Source organism: Furipterus horrens, unplaced genomic scaffold, assembly GCF_987537825.1.
Source record: "Furipterus horrens unplaced genomic scaffold, mFurHor1.1.pri manual_scaffold_7, whole genome shotgun sequence".
Lineage (NCBI taxonomy): Eukaryota > Metazoa > Chordata > Mammalia > Chiroptera > Furipteridae > Furipterus > Furipterus horrens.
The window spans coordinates 14,429,514-14,447,274 of record NW_028327177.1 but is presented as its reverse complement, the minus strand read 5'-3'; the positions used below and the strand labels follow the sequence as shown (position 1 = coordinate 14,447,274).

The 17,761-nt window shown below is 44.6% G+C and overlaps 1 protein-coding gene across 1 annotated transcript in view; it reads right to left on the bottom strand.

Moving 5' to 3' along the window:
• EXT1 (exostosin glycosyltransferase 1) overlaps positions 1-17,761 on the bottom strand; it is a 270,855-nt gene that overhangs the window by 104,954 nt on the left and 148,140 nt on the right. The window lies entirely within an intron of this gene.

Below are 17,761 nucleotides of genomic sequence, written 5' to 3'. Positions count from 1 at the left end.
CTCCACATAGGATTATTTGGCTGTTCAGATTTTTTTTTTTTTTAACCCCAGCTACAAATACTCCAGCTTTAAATATTTCACTAAAATCCCTGTAAGAACTGTAGATGTTCAATTGCCAGCTGGATTTGCTGCTAGAAGCACTAATCCACTTTGGTTCAGAGGAGGCAGCTGCTGGAAAGCACGTGTCTCCTGGAACCTGGCGTGGGGTGTCCTGAACCCTAAGCTCTTCCACGCCCAACACGCCTTCCTGCACTTCCCCGGGGTCTCCCTTCCTGAAGACAGAAGAAAGGGGATGTCCGCATCCATGTGAAGAGGTCAAATGATTTTCTCTCCCGTGGTCTAATGTAAAACAAGTCCAGCAATTTGCATTAAAATATATACTGCACTTTCCTACGGAGAGACTGTACTAAGAAACTAACAAGACAGAACGCAAAAGAACAGAGGGGCAAACTGCTGTTACTAGAACTGGTTGGTAACCAACTTTAGTTCCATGTAGGAACTTTTGCTAAGTAACTTTTCATGAGCACAAAACTTATGGTGGACATCTATTTTTTTTCCCCCTTTGGCTTCCTAATAACTGGTCCCTGTTTTCTATGAGGGGAATTCTCCATGGGGAAGAGGGCAGGGTTTCCTTCTCATTATAAAAGTAAGAAAAGACCAGCTTCTCCCTCTCCTCATCCCCCTTGCCCAGATAGTCAGACATGGAACCCAAGGTAGCCAATCAGAAACAGCATTCAGCTGTGCACTTGCCCAGCATCCAGGGTACCTGGGCTGTTTCTGACCAGGATCCAGTCAGGGTTCCAACCACTATTTCCAGCCGAGTCCTAACAATCCTGTCAGTGGTGTGAACTTCCAATATTCTTCACTGATGTCTCTGTCTGGTGAGTTCACCCAGAGTCAGTTTCTATGGTTGACTGCAAAGAACATTCACTGGACTTGTCACAAGATAAAGAAGAACAGTTTCTAATGCAAATGCTGGATGAGACCAGATACTTCCTCTATTTTTGATTGACTTAGAGAAGCAACAGGAAGTATAAGGATGATCTCCTTCTTTACCCCCTCCCCCAAGTATGATGTGGAACAAAACTCTACACCATAGGTAGTTGTGGCATGAAGCACCCACTGAGAAGGATTCGGATGCTGTATCCTGGGTGCTCCATGGGAGTGAGTTCACCAAGCAGTCAGTGTTAGCGGCCAGGTAAGAGGGAGAAAGAAGACACAGGGACATGTATTTGCCATCACTGATATATTGGAAAGGACTCCCTGACAGGGAGTTAGAACAACAGGGTTCTGGTCCCAGCGCTTCCTAGGCTGTACTCAAAGGAGGCCCTTGGATCAGAAGTGACATCCCATGGGGACATGTGAGAAATGCGTAATTTTAGACTCTAACTTGAATCTAATGAATGGCAATCTGCATTTTAAGAAAGTAACTAGGTATGTCACACAGCCATCTCTAAAACTGCCTGGTTTGGGAAAAATTTCTTTCTCTGTCTCTACTTTATTAGTGGCGTATTTATTGAACGTCCTGTCTGTGCATGCATGACACTGGCCAGTTTTTAGAATATGTACAAGAAGCTGACCAATTTGATCTATAGTTCTCATATAATTAAGAGATTTACTGTCTATGTCATCAGCTACCCTCCAGAGCAGTAGTCTGGGGGATGTTTATTTTCGGCTGCTAATAAAAGCCAACTAAATGAGTGGAATCCCTTTAGGTTGTATTGGTAACAGACGCTGAGAGGATATTATATTGTTTACATCTTTATGCAACATCTTTCCAAATCTTCTGAGCACAAAGGCAATCAGCAGTTGCCAGTAATTACTGGGCCATGTGCATACTACTGACCTCACACTGGCCTCCTTGGTTACATCATGTACTTCAGGAAAAATAATTATCACTAAAGCCAGAACAGGTAAAGTAGGAAATCCAGAGAAGCAATGCCTTGTACACAACAGACTTGGAGGGAAAAGAGGCAGGAGGAAGGAAACATCTGGTCGGGTATGGTTTGAAGGATATAAAACCTAACCTGAGTGTGATCAAAATTAGGCAAAATCAATATCCCTCTATTCTGCATACTGGAGTCTGCCAATTCAAAGGGAATTTTATATCATAGGTAGGAGTTATTAATAAAGCATATAAGTAAATGACTCTTGAAATGCATACAATTTTTGATATGCAATGGGCTCACTACGGGATACTCAAAAACTCTGCAGGCCATTTCCCTAATGAACTAAAACTCCCAAGTATGCATTCTACTAATGTTGGCGCTAATGATTTTCATTACAAACACAGAAATATGTTTCCATAGAGGAAAACATCCCCAAACCCAGATTTGAAATCTTTTTGATAGGAAGGGCCCCTGCCACAGTAGACATCATTTTTTTTTTAATTATTTAAGATTTTATTTATTGATCATTTAGAGAAAGGGGATGGGAGGGAGAAAGAGAAAAAGAAAAATATTGATCAGCTGCCTCTCCCATGCCCCCAACCGGGGACCTGGCCTGCAACCCAGGCCTGTGCCCTGAACTGGAATCAAACCCCCGACCTTCTGGTTTGCGGGACGATGCCCAACGCACACGTCAGGGCCACCGTGAGTATCTTCAGACTAGAAATGGGAATGCTGTTGAAATGTTTTATTAATACAATGTCACTCGCCCTCACTCATGCTGTAGTCCATGGCTGTCCTCACATGGCAGGAGAAGGCTGAAGACCTACCAGGGCAGGTCTGTCTGTCCTATTCATCCTTCTTTCCATAGCATTTTGTGTGATCCTTGGCACACAAATGTTGAAAGAATGAATGGATCAAAACCAAACCAAACCAAACAAACAAACGAACAGCACTTTACTACTGCGGGGAAACTTGGCAGCATATTTCAGAGTGAGAAAAGTTGGCCCTCAAAAAGCCTGCAGACAAATGGTAACTGTCACGTCGCAGCATTCCCAAAGCCTGTCCCACCTATGGAAGGCACAAGACTCCAGGTCCAGGATCTGAGGTTATTGGGCTTAAAAACAAGGAACTGCTTCTGTCCCTAGTATCTTTCAACAGCCATTTCCCAGGTTGTCTCTTTTAGCTTCTTTATTTTAAAGTTAAGGACACTGAAACCCTGAGGGTTAAGCGATCTGCCTCCGGTGTAAATCAGGTCCACAGAAGAGCCAGGACTAGGCCGCAGGCGGGCCGGCAGGCCAGCGCCTGGCTCAATGCGGTCTCTTCTGCCTCCAGCACAGTGACGCTGCTCTCAGGGGAGCACTGAGCGCCCCAAGAACATCATCTGCGGCCTCCGTAGAGTCCCAGGGCAACTGTCATGGCCAATGTTGAGCTTGTTCTCTAGCTCTCCTGGGCGGTAGAGCTACTGCTTTTCTCAACCCTTTGCCTCTTCTTATACTTGAGATATTTCCTAAAGATTGGCCTCAAAAGGGATCTAAGCTGCCCGTTGCTTTATGGCCTGTCATCCTAGGAATGAGGATTCAGGTGAGCTCCTTTTAAGATGCGCCAGGTGTCACCTCACACAGATCCTCCTCTTCAAGGCCCTACCTGACTGTTTTTCAGACCAGTTTCCCCGACTTTCTTGTACCTGCCATTCCATCATTTGGGCATCATCCCTAGTGCAGAGTCCAGGCCGGGTACAGGGATGTGGGGGGTGGCGCCTGAGAACTGAATCCATCAAATGTCACTCACTGCCAGAAACCACTGACTAAATTCAAACACGTAACTGCATCAGCCAGAGCCACACTATAAGCGGTCAAATAGAACAAGGAAAAGTAAGCAGACAGTTCAACTCCGTCGGTTTGAAAGATCCACACTCAACAAAAATGCTTACAGGAAGGGATTTGCCTATAAACATCTCAACTTACCTTCCAGTTGGATGGATTTCTAAATTTTCCTAGGGAGTCCAGGTTATTAAAAATAATGGCATGGTTAATGTCTCTTGGTTCCAGACCTGCCAAAAATTCTGGAAGAAAACTGCCAACTAAAGCCCTGAATGTCACGATGTATTTCAACAATCTCACCTCGGGGACTTCACCAACACTCCAAAGTCCAGGCGTTTATGTGTGCGATTTATAACTCCTTCAATGGGCCCTCTTTTGGGCGCTCTGCCTGTGGGATATGCACAGTAATAACCATCCCCTACATAAGAAGAGCATTGATGTAAAATATCACCCAGAATACATGCAGAGTTACGAACACCGCTAGCCTATAAATTTGACTCACCGATTTTCTCAGCTCTGCCTATCTGGCTGTCATCTTTCATGAAGCCCCAACTAGCAATAAAAATACTGATTTGTGTCGCACCAAAACGGTTTAAGACACAACAAACCATCTCCCTGTGTGAGGACTGTTCCCTTTCATGCTGCACAGGCCCAGTGCTAGTTCAGAGCATTTTGCCAGACAGCCCGTCTTAGTTCCCACGAATGACTTAGTAAACGTTACTCTGACTTCTTTCAACTAGATTTTTAAAACTCAATCTTCCTGTTAAAAATAAAAAAGGGTGGGGTGTCTGAAAACTCCCAATTTCTCCTTACAAAAATGAACACTGCATTCGCGGCATTCCACAGACGCATCGCGCCAGCCGTCTGGGCAGGGAAATCATGAATTAAGGAAGCTGTAGTCCGGTCTCGAGGAGTTTACGCTCTCACAAGAGGAGGTGGGCAGAAGGAGAAGTGTCATTTAAAATAATCATAGTAGTACTAACAAAAATGACATGCTGTAAAACAGGAATGTACCCACTTGATCTGATTACAAAAACAGGAAGATACTTCTGCTTTTAATCAGATTCGTTGGCAGGCAGGGCTGGCTACCTGAGCGTGTGGCCCACAGTGACACAGAAAACCCATGTTCTCCAAAGTATTTCCTGCTTGGTTTAATGCTCTGCTGTGTCTTGAATTTCTTAATTGTTTAGCAAGGGGGCCTGCATTTTCACTTTGGGCTAGACCCCGAAAATTATGTAGTCGGTCCCGCTTGCAAGTTAAAGCCTGCAATCATTACTGTCTCGCTGGATTATTATGAACAGCTCCCCCTCTATTGGTCACCACGGTCAAAGGAAAAACCCTAGATGCAGAATTGGGAATGTTATTTATTCATTACTGCCTTGAGGTGAGAAAGCAACATCCTTCTTATTGAACAGGACTGATTCGAATGCTGCTTTGGATCTTAACTGGGTGGCACATCTCTTATCATAAATACCTCAGACCTTTGGAGTTGACAGATAACATCTTGGTCAACAGCCTCCTTCTGCAGGTGACTGCAAAATGGGAGACTCACCAAAGAATGAACGATTGGTTCCTGGAAGACAGGCTAAAACCAAGTTCCATTTGAGCCCAATGAATCAGTCCAGGACTTTGTTCAGCTCACAACTGTAGATTGGCACCTACCCACAGTACCTGGCACCCTATTGGCATGTATTGCATATTTGGTTAAATGCACACATGAATGAATGAGTAAATGAGTAAAAAAGGCAAAATAAAATCTCACTAGGCACAGAATCTAAAAATGTTGGTTTTGTTTAAACTTCCTCAAAAATTAAAAAAAAAAAAACATTTAATCTTTTAAAGAAGAAATGCCTCTCTGGAAAAACATCAAACAGGGGTTGCAAAAAATAATAATGATAATAAGAGCAATTACATTTATTTAGAACACGACAATTGAGGGAAGCTGAGCTGGCAACTGGTTCAGACTTCACATCCAACAGAAATTAGCAATAGCAAGTCTCCAGCCTGTTAATACTTGACTACAGGAAATGTTAGGCCAGGGTCTGTGTGTCTGTCAGACATGACTGGAGACGCATGTGCTTAGAGCCTACAGGGTCCCTTGACACATGGGTCAATACTCCGAAAACAAAAAGAATAAACCAATGCATTACAGAGTAGATTTTCTTTTTTTAAGAGAAAAGTAACCATGAGACTATTTCCTTATGGAGCAAGTACTTGTGACATAGACTAAAATGGGCATACAAGGCCAAGGACTTTGAGTTATGCTCCCATTAACACACCCAAAAGCCCAAGGCCATATCGAAAACTGAAATAACTGAGCCCTGGGTTGATTAAATAAGCCTTCTTTATGATGGATCACTTGAGCTAAGTCTGAATCCTTCCCAATCCCTGGCTTTGTCTACTGAGGTGTTAGTGGAGGCATAAACCTCCAGAATCCCTGGGAAGAGGAAAAAGGTCATACACGTGCGGTGACTGGAAAAGGGCTGGGAATACAGTAAGCGCTCAATAAGTGCTGCTTGTGGATTAAGCCTGACCGAGTAGTATTCTGTACTGTAGTGTCTATGATGCCGAGTTTGAGAAGGAGCTACTGCAAGGAAGTAAAGAAACTTACATATAGATAAGACACCAGACACAAGCTCAAAAAATTATCTACAGGCTGGTGACCTAAACATAGGCCACAGGAAGGGTCATATTCTCTGAGCAACTTCCCTGATCACTCCATGCACACATATAAACTGGAGCACCTACTCCATGCTATGCGATGTGAATATCGGGCACCACAACAGTAATCAATACACATGGTCCTCCCATGGCCACACTCCGACTAGCCGGAGAAGCAGTTGTTAGACATGGAGTAGGAACTTAGGATTTCTTGAATGAATGAAACGACAAGAAATAATGACAAAAATATCATCCGAGAATTATAAGCAGACTCAACAAATTTTTCTGGTAAGTCACCATGTGAGAATCCCCAGAACTGTGCCTATCAGGGTGGGAGCTGTGAGTCAAAGATGAAACCTTCCCAGCAACTCCTAACTGCAAAGTTTGCACAGCCGCAGTAACAGGCTTAGCTTAACATGGGTACCGAGCTGCAGCTCTGTGCTTGATGGGAGCGTGGAAGAACTGCCCAAATGGAGGATCTTGTCGTGCAGCAAGAAGGATGAGGCTTCCTGTCACTCACTGCCACCCACCCCCACAAGTGAGCTAGTCAACGTTTTTTGAGATGTTCACGCACTGAGATGAAGCACCAAATAAAATGGGGGGTGGAGGGAGAGACATTGGACAACCAGCATTTCTCCCCAGGCTATGAAGACAGAGCTAGGCAACTGAACGCAAATTAATTCTTTTATCCATATATCCGAAGGCGTAGGACATTTACACACACAATCAATCACACAGACTTCTTCATTAGGAGTATTGGTAGACTTATATCCTTGAATACCCACACTTGGTCCCCCACCCCCAAAAATCAATTCTAAAAATAGATTAGGGCTAGAGGCTGTGGGAGAGGAGAAGAGAATGTGATGGCAAAATGTCTATTGAGTTTTAAATATATGTTTCTATATTTATATAAGCAACATGACAAGTTGACAGTCTTCAACAGCCAAGCAGATTGATATATGGATACATTTCCTGCACACATGCCGCAGAGGAGTCATGATTAGGGACAAGGTAGATTAAGATATCAGGATGTGATAAATCTTTATAAATTACAAGCTACGTTGATATATAGGGGTGTGTGTATGTGTAAGGGAGGGAGAGAAGGAGGAAGAAAAGGGGAAGGTAGGAAGGAGAGAAGAGAAAACCAAACACCCAAGGGCAGTTATTAGGTAGATATCTGAAGAAGAAAAAGCAATGCATTTACTTAAATTATTTTTATTAAGTTGTTACTCCTTATGCACACGTACAAAAATTTAAAAACCAAAGACATTTAAATTATTTTCATTTGAGATTATGTTGTTTGGCTAAAACCCACTGGTCTACTCTGAGTGTTGCAACAGAACGACAGGCTCTGGTGGGTTCTATATTTAAGGGTTTTGAACTTAACTTCCTTTTACTTAAGTCGAACAAGAAGTTATTAGGAGCTTCAAAGTTTTGTTTGCAGGTTCAAGATAGTCAGACCTCGGTTTAACCAAAATGTAAACCAGGAAGCAATCTCTTTGTGCAGATTTTACCGAGCAGTCACTTGGGTAATTCTGAAAAGGTGTTTGTTCATTTGAAGATAAGACTAGTTCTGAGGCGTAGAAAGCTGCCTAAACTGATATCTAAATCCAATTACTGAGTCTGGGAGCATGGGGGGAAAGCTACAGGGTACAACTGCTAAAACTGCTTCTCTCCACGTGGCAAGCTGACAGGTAAAACGGGGAGTTCCACTCGTAACACTCACCTGGTACTGACTGCCTTACCCAGCTTCTTCAGTCTGGCACACCCACAACCTCCATGTCCAGGATGGCTCACCTCACCTGCCCCTTTTTTGCTAATCAAACTAATGCAAACACTTCCTTCATGAAGCACACCCAGCTTCCTGGGCCTTCACTTTGGGACAAGCCAAATGTAAAAAAACAAACAGAAATGGTTATGCCCTAGGGTTACCAAGATGACCCATAAAAATACTTTTATGACTGTCCTTAAGATTATGATCAAAATGAAAACATAAAATTGGAGAACTTGGATTCCCATTTGTGGATACCCAAAATCCTGTTGTGAAGCCCAGAGGCGGAGGTAAGGGCCCTGCAGAACAGAGAGGCTGAGTAACTTACTCAAGGGCACTCAGCAGGGGTTCAAAAGTAACACGCCCAACCCTTATCCCCTTGATAACGCAACTCCAGCCACACTAGCCTTCTTGTTGGTCCTTGAACATCCTACTCTCTTGCCTTTGCAGGGCCTTTGCACTGGCTGTTCTCAGTGGTATGTTCTTCCTCAACTTTCACAAGACTGGCAACATTCTATGTTCACGTTTCACCTCAAGAGCATGTCATAAACCTATTTTAATTCTCTGCATAGCCTTCACCACTCCAGGATGTTTTAATCTAAGCGTTGGCTAGTTTGTTTATTCTGTCTACTAGGACATAAGGCCCAGGAGAACTGGGTCCTGTTTGGTCTTATTTATAGCTGTGTCCCGTGTGCCTAGACCAGGTTTGCTCCATTAGAAGTAACCAATAAACACCTGTTGAATGAACAAATGAAAGAAGGCATGCATGGCACAGGACACAGAAGGATGATACGATTGCCCCCTCTACTCAACCCTGTCCACCATCCCATCCTGAATGTGTCAGATCACACACCTCTTCCAGCTTTGTTTTCAAGTGACAAGTCCAGACTCCTGTTCACGGGCTTGGAGGGGGTCCCACCCCCTGGCCTTGCTTCACCTGAAGCTGCCTGCCCTCTTCCCAGGCAGCTCCCCTTCTGGCTCCAGTTCTGGGAACCTCTGCCTCAATCCCGCCAGCCAAACCTCCTCTCCTGTCTCGGATGCTGGACAAGGGTAATCTCTCCAATCCAGAACAGGCATTGCTTCAGCACAATGTTTTGCAACCTCTTCAATCTGGGGCACACCTGTACATTTTCAGAACCTCCTCCCCTCAAACTCACAGAGCAGAATCAAGAAGGGTTTGTTGGGTTTTGTCTGCCTCCACCTGTTCCCGCAGAGTGCTTAGCAGTAAACACCATAGAGCAAGGAAGAGGGATCTCAGGAGGCAGAGGAGAGGCTGGAACAGAGCTGACTTTATAAGACAACGGGGAGGGAAGCACAGCCCCTGGGCCTCAGTAAGGAGACCAGGGGTGAGCCTGGGGAGCTACAGGGGGGTGCGAAGAGACCCTTGGGCTTCAACAGAGACCAGGAAGTGATTTCTCATTCAGCTTTAGAGGGCAGCTCTGGAGGCAGTGCCCACTGGGAAACTCCCTCCAAGGAGTGTCACACCCCATTTCCCTTCCTTCTCATCCTGAGGACCAGTTCTGCTTTCCTCTCTCTCTTTCAAGGGATCCTCCTTTCAGCTCCTTTCTACAGAATGAAAGCAGGGAACGCAGAGACTTCACAGGAAGCCAGCCAGCTGCGCGCTCAGAAAACCCATAACTGTCCCACACTTCCGGCTCCCTCCACATTGCACAAGGGAACCTACCTGAGGCAAGTACTGTGGTCCAGGACAGCGGCAGGCACCCTTCTGCTCTTCTTCTTTTTTAAAAATTCTTTAAAGCACAGAACATTTTCCCCCACAAAATAGGATGTTTTAACTCAAGAAATAAAAATGATTGAGAGCAGAGGTTGGGAGTCTCAAAGCCATTCCAGCGCTCACTCCCTGAGTTGGTCTCGGACCTGCATCTATCTATCCTAAAGAACGTTTGGGGTGCAGCAGAACAGCTTACAAAAGCGTCCTCTGGGAGAAGACATCTGAGCTTTGTTATCCATCCGGACCGGGGCCTGGAAACCTGCTCTGCTGCTTACTAAACTCCCTTTGCCTCAATTTCTTCATCTCTCAAGGGAAGATCTGCAAACTTCCTGCGATTGTGGTAAGAAGGAAATGGTGATGGGGGTTCCAGAGGCCTGCCACCCAGGTGGCTCTCAAGAAGCAGCACAGCAGTTGCAGGGCCAGGGCTGACACCGTCATCGCCACAGTTATGTGTCCCGTGTCTATGCGCCGGTTCTTCCATCCTTTATTCCTGCAAAAATCCCCTCACGTCACCTACATCACTCTAACAGTCCCATGGCATCCTAACTTCATTTTCTTGAATATTTCAATGCAAATATGTATTTCTGTAAGTCACAGCTTTATTTTCTACTTTAACATGTTTGGACTTCACTAACAGTCTCCACAGGAAATCACAGGTACAGCAAGAACCTGGATTGTCAAGGAACGAGCTGCCAACTTTAGGCACGGGTATAATATTTCACGACAACCAACCCCTGTAGTACAATGCCCAGTTCTAAGCTCCCTGCTTCTGGTTTACATAAGAACATGAGGCAGGAGGGAATGAATGAAATTGCTTTTATAGAACCGTGCATCAGTCAACAGACTATCTAAGGAAAGAGTGGGCTGTTTCTTCTTCAGTGCGACCTGTCCCTACACGAAACCTCTGCACTGGAACACTGGGCGGCCACACTTGGTCCAGGAGAATGGAGGTCTCATTTGGCAACATAATTCCACCGAGACTTGTGCAAAGAAAATAAATGGGTGGTTGGGCGGTGCGTGGACAGGGCTGCATCCACATCCACATTCTCACAAGTAAACACCCCCAGGAATCTCCTTGCCTGGCTCCTGGGCCGCAGGTGGAGCATGTTCTTAGACAAGGCCTCCAATGGGGTGTGGATCTGGAATCCCAAGTCCCACGATCACAGATGCCTCATGAATTCCCTTGGCACCTTATTAGTCAACTAAACCTGGTCAGGAAGGAGGAGAGCAGCTACCACTTTCACTTCTCCAATTAAACGTCACTAAAAACAGCCAAATCTAGAGCAAACCAAGAAAACCACAAAGACGTCAGCCTGGAATCCTCACATCCGGGACTCTTGATTTATACATAAAACACAAGAAGAAGCAGCACCATTTTAGGACTACCTTCTCAATTCTTTGTACATGAGATAATAAGTTTTCCTTATTGTTCAATCTACTTGGAGTTGGACCATCTTTTCCGTGTGGCCCAAAGTGTTCTGCTACTCACTCAATCCAGCGCCTGCCACATAGCAGATCAATGAACAGCACTATTACTGTAGCTATTATTCCTATCTGCTTCCATCTCCTCACCTCTCCCGTCCCCCATTACAACTTCCTCCCCTCAGCATTCCCCGAAAACAACCCCGTTCAGCTAATTCAAAAACCTTTTTTAAATGTATGCTTGTTTGGCACTTTTTCCCAGAGCTCTGTGTGTATTTAATATGATTAACAGCTTTAGTCATTAAACAGAGCTTTCTTTAAGAGGATTGCACGAGATTACCCTGAGGGTCCTGGGCTGAATCAGTGCACAGACCACTGTGTGCAGCCAAGGCAGGTAATGGAAGTTCATCATAATGTGGCAACTGTACTCCGTACTTAATACAATCGATGACACAACCCATAAAAATATTCTTCCTAAACTAATCAAATCATTAAAATGTCAGCTTCCACGCAGGCACTCTATGGCACTCAGGTCCCTGGCCCTGATGCAATTCAAATGGCTCTTGCTGAATCGTCCTGATTTATGAAGCCTGTCCCCCTCCCGGCTGCTCGACTCTGCCGGCCTGAATAGAGTCGTCCCAGCAAGCAGATAAACTGGCTGGGGGCCAGGAGCCATGACACAAAGCACACTCTTGTCAAGGGCTTCCTTATTAGCTGTTCACCCGCAAAAAAGGCTCGAAGGTTTTCCCCTGTACTCAATGGGACCACAGCGTTTTCCCCATTTGTTTAAAATCTGAGGCCGGGAAGAAAAATAGCTCTTATGTACTGTGTGCCAGAGTAAGCTTTGGGGGAGGGGGTGGGAGGAGAGAGAGACAGACACAGAGAGACAGACATTGAGAGCCTGTGTGCACACTGGCTTGTGGTCTATTCCTTATTAACAGAGCCTGATTACGACAATTGCTTCCTGTGGCTCAGTAATCCGCCTGGTATTTCGCAAGGCACTCTATTCGCTCACAGCTTACTTTCATCCTACATCGCCTGAATTTTCTCTGAAATAATACTGTACTGACCAAAATAAACAGCTAATTTTGTGGTCCTCCTCATCGGGAATGACAGTACCAGAAACCTCCTAAGAAACATCTCTCTTGCCCCACATGAATCCAAACTCAATACTTTGCATCTGCGCATTCTCTCTGTAGATACCCTGAATAATTTCTAGACGCGATGCTGTGCAGTGTGGTAGCCCTTAGCCACAAGGGGCTACTTAAATTTAAATTAATTTAAATAAAATGAAATTAAAAATTCGGTTTCTTGGTCCAACTAGCCACAGTTTGAGTGCTCAGTAGCCCCATGTGACCTATGCCTGGCTCACTGGACAACACAGATTAAGGAGCGTGCCCATTTCTGAACATCCCCTACCTATCAAAGAAGGTATAGTCATAATTATTTTTATGTTGGAACAACATAAATTTGGACTGAAGGCCCACTTGCATTCTTTAACATAAAAAAGTAATTCAAGGTCTACAGATCAAAGAAATTCAAGAAGTATTTATATATTATTTATACATAAATGTTATTTATATATTATTTATATTTATGTATTATTTATATTATTTATATTTATATAATATTCAGGAAATATTTACAACTTCAGCTCCCATAAGAAACCCATCAAGCATTCATCAATACATCCCAAGTCCACATCACTTACTAATTCCCAAATAAATGATGCATGCCCTCCCTGTTCTTTTCAGGCTGTTTCTCCCCATGGGAAGCCTCTCTGGTCTGTAAAAATTCAAGGTCTCACACAAACTCCGCCTATCCTATGGAACCCTCTGTAAGAATTGGGCCATCAATAACAACATTCATAATAATAGCTAACATTTATCAATGGTGCCAAGCTAAGCACTTGACAGGGATAATCTTATTTCATACTCACAAACCACCCTGAGAGGTGGGTACTATTGTTATTTCCATTTGACAGATGAGAAAAGTGAAGCCAAGAAAATTAAATTACTTGCCCCAAGTCCCACAGCTAATACATCACAAACCTGGGATTTGACCTCATGGCCCTCTAACTCCAGAGACTGAATTCTTAATCAATGCCACTATACACTTCCTTTCTTGGTGTATAGCCCATTAATCCCTTGATTACTGCCAGGTGTGTACTATCTGTCTTAAGACCCATCTCGTTCCCTGGATTATAAATTTCTCGAATGCAAGACCATGTTACTCATTTCCCCCTACTCAGCACACAGTAAAGAGACAAGGGAAAAACAACTGTTGAGTAAGTGAATGAACAAACGACTGTTGCTATGTGACTACTGGATTGTGACAACTTTCAGGATCCAGGTCTAAACCCAACTATGAGGTGGTAGCTTTTACAATGGTCAGAAATGATTCCTGCGTCTGCCAAAGGTGTCTCAAGTGTTCTCTGAGCAATTTCTACAGTTGCGCAAGAGCCATGACATGCAATGACACAAGCCAGGATTTACCAATGGCCAGATTCTGAGTGGCAGCCAAAGTGTCACCCAAGAAGGGATGCTTGTTTCTACTCGTGTACCTTGGGGGCCAGCAGAGAGGACAGACAGCATCTTTAATTCAGAACGAGGGTATCTGGGCTGGGGAAAACTTCCCACAGATAGAACCTGTCTGGGTCTTGAGGGATCTGTAGGAGTTTGATTGGTGGATATAGCAGAAGCTTCTGGTAACCTGACTAGATCCCCTTCCCTGGCCCAGTGCAGTCATCCCCACACTGAGTACTGGCTGCTCATGTCTCCAGAGAACTCCTCTGGTATCTGGGACTACAGTGTCACCTCTAGAGGAAGTGTCTGGGTGGTGACCTTGCCCACCCAGATGGCAGCCTGCTGCCAATAACTGATTAATATGGAGGGCCTAAAGGTTGGCCTTCCAGTTTCAAAGTGGGACCATTCCTGCTACAGAGCTTCCCAGACTGAGGTTTAACCACAACTGAACACACATCTTGGTCCAGTTTCTTGCCTGGCCCATTCCTGCCTCCATCATGCCTTTACTGGTTTCCATAAAGAATATTTTCTCCAAAACTCACTTGCACGAGAATCTCCATCTCAGTCCCTGCTCCTGGGGAACCCAGTCTACCACCGTGGGCAAGAGAGAGAGATCAACAGAGCAGAGAGACGATCCGCTGTAGCGTGGGCATCTGATGAATGAACACAGTCTATCAAATGCCATGGCAGGAAGCTGGGATCACTATTATGTAGGCACGGCAAAGGCAGTTTTAGAGGGGGAAACCAGACTTTCTATCTTGCAAAACCTGAAAGCTGGGACTAGGGTACCATGACCCATGGAGTGGAGAAAAGATGCTGGGCTAGGCTCATCCTTTAAAAGGCTGGTGTTCTTGGCAAACTCAGATAGGCTGGATCTAGGGCAGTGGCAATGGGGCCAGGAGAGGGTTGGCTACAGAAGGGGCAGCTACAGAAACAGCCAAGGCCTTCCCCACACACGGCACAGAAAGGGCTGATCGTAAATGAACCTCTTGCAGCCCGAACCCCATACAGGTCTCCAAAGAGGGCTGGCACAGAAGGGCTCCCTGTTCTCATACACTGCACAACCTCCAACTAAACCCTTCGTTATTCCAGAATGGGTCCTTCAGAAAGCTTCGAACACAAAACTCACTGTCCCTTATCTTCAAGGACCACTCATTTTATAATTAAAACACAGGGTAGAAATCACAACTTCAAGCCTCGACCATCGTACTTACAACATACATGAGAAATGTCAAAGTGACAAATCAGTCCTTCCCCCTCTCCTGTATTGTCACCCCCCACCGTTAATACCCCCACTGTCCCTACCCACGAGTTCTACATGCCAGGCACTGTGCTCATCTACAGTCTGAATCCTACATGTCTGATACATATGATCACCCTATTTTCAGACGGGACAACTGAGGCTCACATAAAGTAAATATACTAACTATTCAAGGGGCCAAAACACAGACACAAGGCAAACTGTTCCCAAAGCCCATGCTCTTTCTGCGACATTAGGCTGCCTCCTTAGCCTCATTCATGTCCAAACTTAATAATGTTAACATGAAGAACACACTGATCTATTAAGCCTCAATTCCTCACCTCTTTAGACTTCTTCTGTGAAGTCTTTACCCCAAATGAATCGCACCTCACTCTGCATCCTCTCTGTACTCCTGTGCACATACCATAAATACACCACCTGTACACTTGCTGCGTTCAGTTATTGACTATATCTTTTCTGGGTCTCTAGCCTGTGACATGAAAATGGTCTGGGGCAGACCTGGCCCAAGTCTCTATCCCCAGAGCCTGGCACAATGCTGGTATGAGTGAATAAGAATACTTGTATACTCAAAAACCAACCCACCAAGTCCTGCTGATGTAATCAAGTTTACATTTGATGACAAGTCAGACGGCCTGGGGTCCCGACCAGCACATAGCAGTCAAGTGATCCCGGGAAAATGTGAGCTTCCCCGGGATCCACAGATCATTGAAACATGAGTTCACTGGGTTAGAAACCCTGCAGTGAGTACAAAGATTTGTCCCCATCTATACTCAATATACACATTTACGCTAAAACAAAATAGTTCACATCTCATTTTCCAGCATCTCTCTTAAATGTGTATTTGTGAAAGTACTCATGTGGAAATCTTCAACAGTTTAGCCAGAAAGCCTAACTAACTACTTTCTTCTTTTCAGAGTACTTTCGAAGGAAGCATTTATGCAGGCAATTTTTTTTCACGGCGTTAAGTCTTTAATGGAAACATGGCAGTCTGGCCCGCTCCAGATTTAAACCGCGAATGCCCCGACACTACCCTGTAACTGTTGTGCAGACCTAGCTCTCTTCCTCCATCTTTACTGAAAGGCAGAGGCAGAAAATTCCTTGTTGCTCTGAGATGTCCTAATAATAAAGCGATGATGAAATGTCTTCTCTCAAGTACATCAGGTGAGTACATACAATGATAATATTGAAATACTTATCAGAAGCACACCCTCTTTATGGTCATGATCCCTGAGAGCCCCCAAGGCATGGCTTCCTATCTGTGTAGAACCAGGGATCTGCCAGACTTGGGTTTTCTTTTTCTCCTGCTCACAGAGGACAAGATAATGGTTATAAGGGAGCTCTAGGGGGTGTAGTGGTTTTTATTAGTTGATCTTCCCCTAATTCTACTTTTAGCTACAACAGAGGAAATGGTGTGGGTAGCAAAATGCCCCAAAGGCAGTACACTGTCCCAGCACTCAGTCACTTCTAACTTTTCTCTTGCTGCTCTTTAGAGCTATTGATTTGGTATTTCTCACCAACTTGATGAATGTGAAGAAGTGAAAATTCATCAGATAACAGCTTTGCCCTGCTCCAGTTAAAACTGTGCATGTAAGACTCTACTTAGAAATGACACACACAGTAGGCTTTAAGACAGAACCAGTCCCTGACTTTTACATGGGAAAAACTCTAATCGTGGCTAGAATGCCTACTAAGGGAAAATACACATTTTAAAAGAACAGGCTGTTTTTTTAATTACTGATACTATTTCTCTTTTTAAACCAACCAATTTCAAAGTACAATTACTATCGGTTTTTTAATAACAACAAAAATAACTATTACCATAACTTACTGAGCACTTCTATGACCAGGCCTACGTGCAATGCTACAGAACAGGTTATCCCACTGACCGTCCACACTTTATCGATGAGGAAACTGAGGCCTGGTGAGGTTTAGTAACTAAGATGTTACAGTGAGCAAGTTGGCAAAGGCAGGAATTGATGCCAGAGGTTATGATCCCTGTGTGCTACTTGTCATCAATCAAATCACAAGGACCCCTACTCCACCTCCACCCCTGTGAGTCTCTATTTCAGCACTTAAAGACCCTGGAGATTTTCCCAAGCTGGACTCCAGGGAGACCCCTTAGAGGCCACTGGGACACAGGGGGCCAAGTTTAACGGATCTGGAGATTCTAGCTTCCTCTTAATGCTGGACTTTCCATGAGATTCCAGTTACAGAATATTTTACAAATGGCAATGTGTAAGACATCTCTGTTACGTCTGAGGAAAACTGTAATCTAGTATAAACCAGTATAATTGGGGTTTAGAGACTGTGCACTTGAATCTGGACTTGTTTCTGAGACCCACTTGACTTACCTACCTCAGTTTCCCCCTTTGCCATTAAAACCCAAGCAATGATTTTTTTTCCCCCTTTATATCAATGCTCTGAGTGAGAACCAATAAAAGGGAATGAAAAGCACTTAATGCACAGGGAAGTCCTACACAAATGCTGGGTGGAGCTTAACCCCAGCACTCTCTGGGGCCTGTTCCTAGAGCCGGTCACGCAGAAGGTAGGTACAGACAGGCCAGGGCCTGCCGACACATAACCGGGTAGTTGAACTGCCCACAGGAGCTAGCACACAGCTTGGGATGGTAAGGAAAGCAGACGAAAAGCTTCGTCAACAAATGGAGCCTATCCCAGGCCT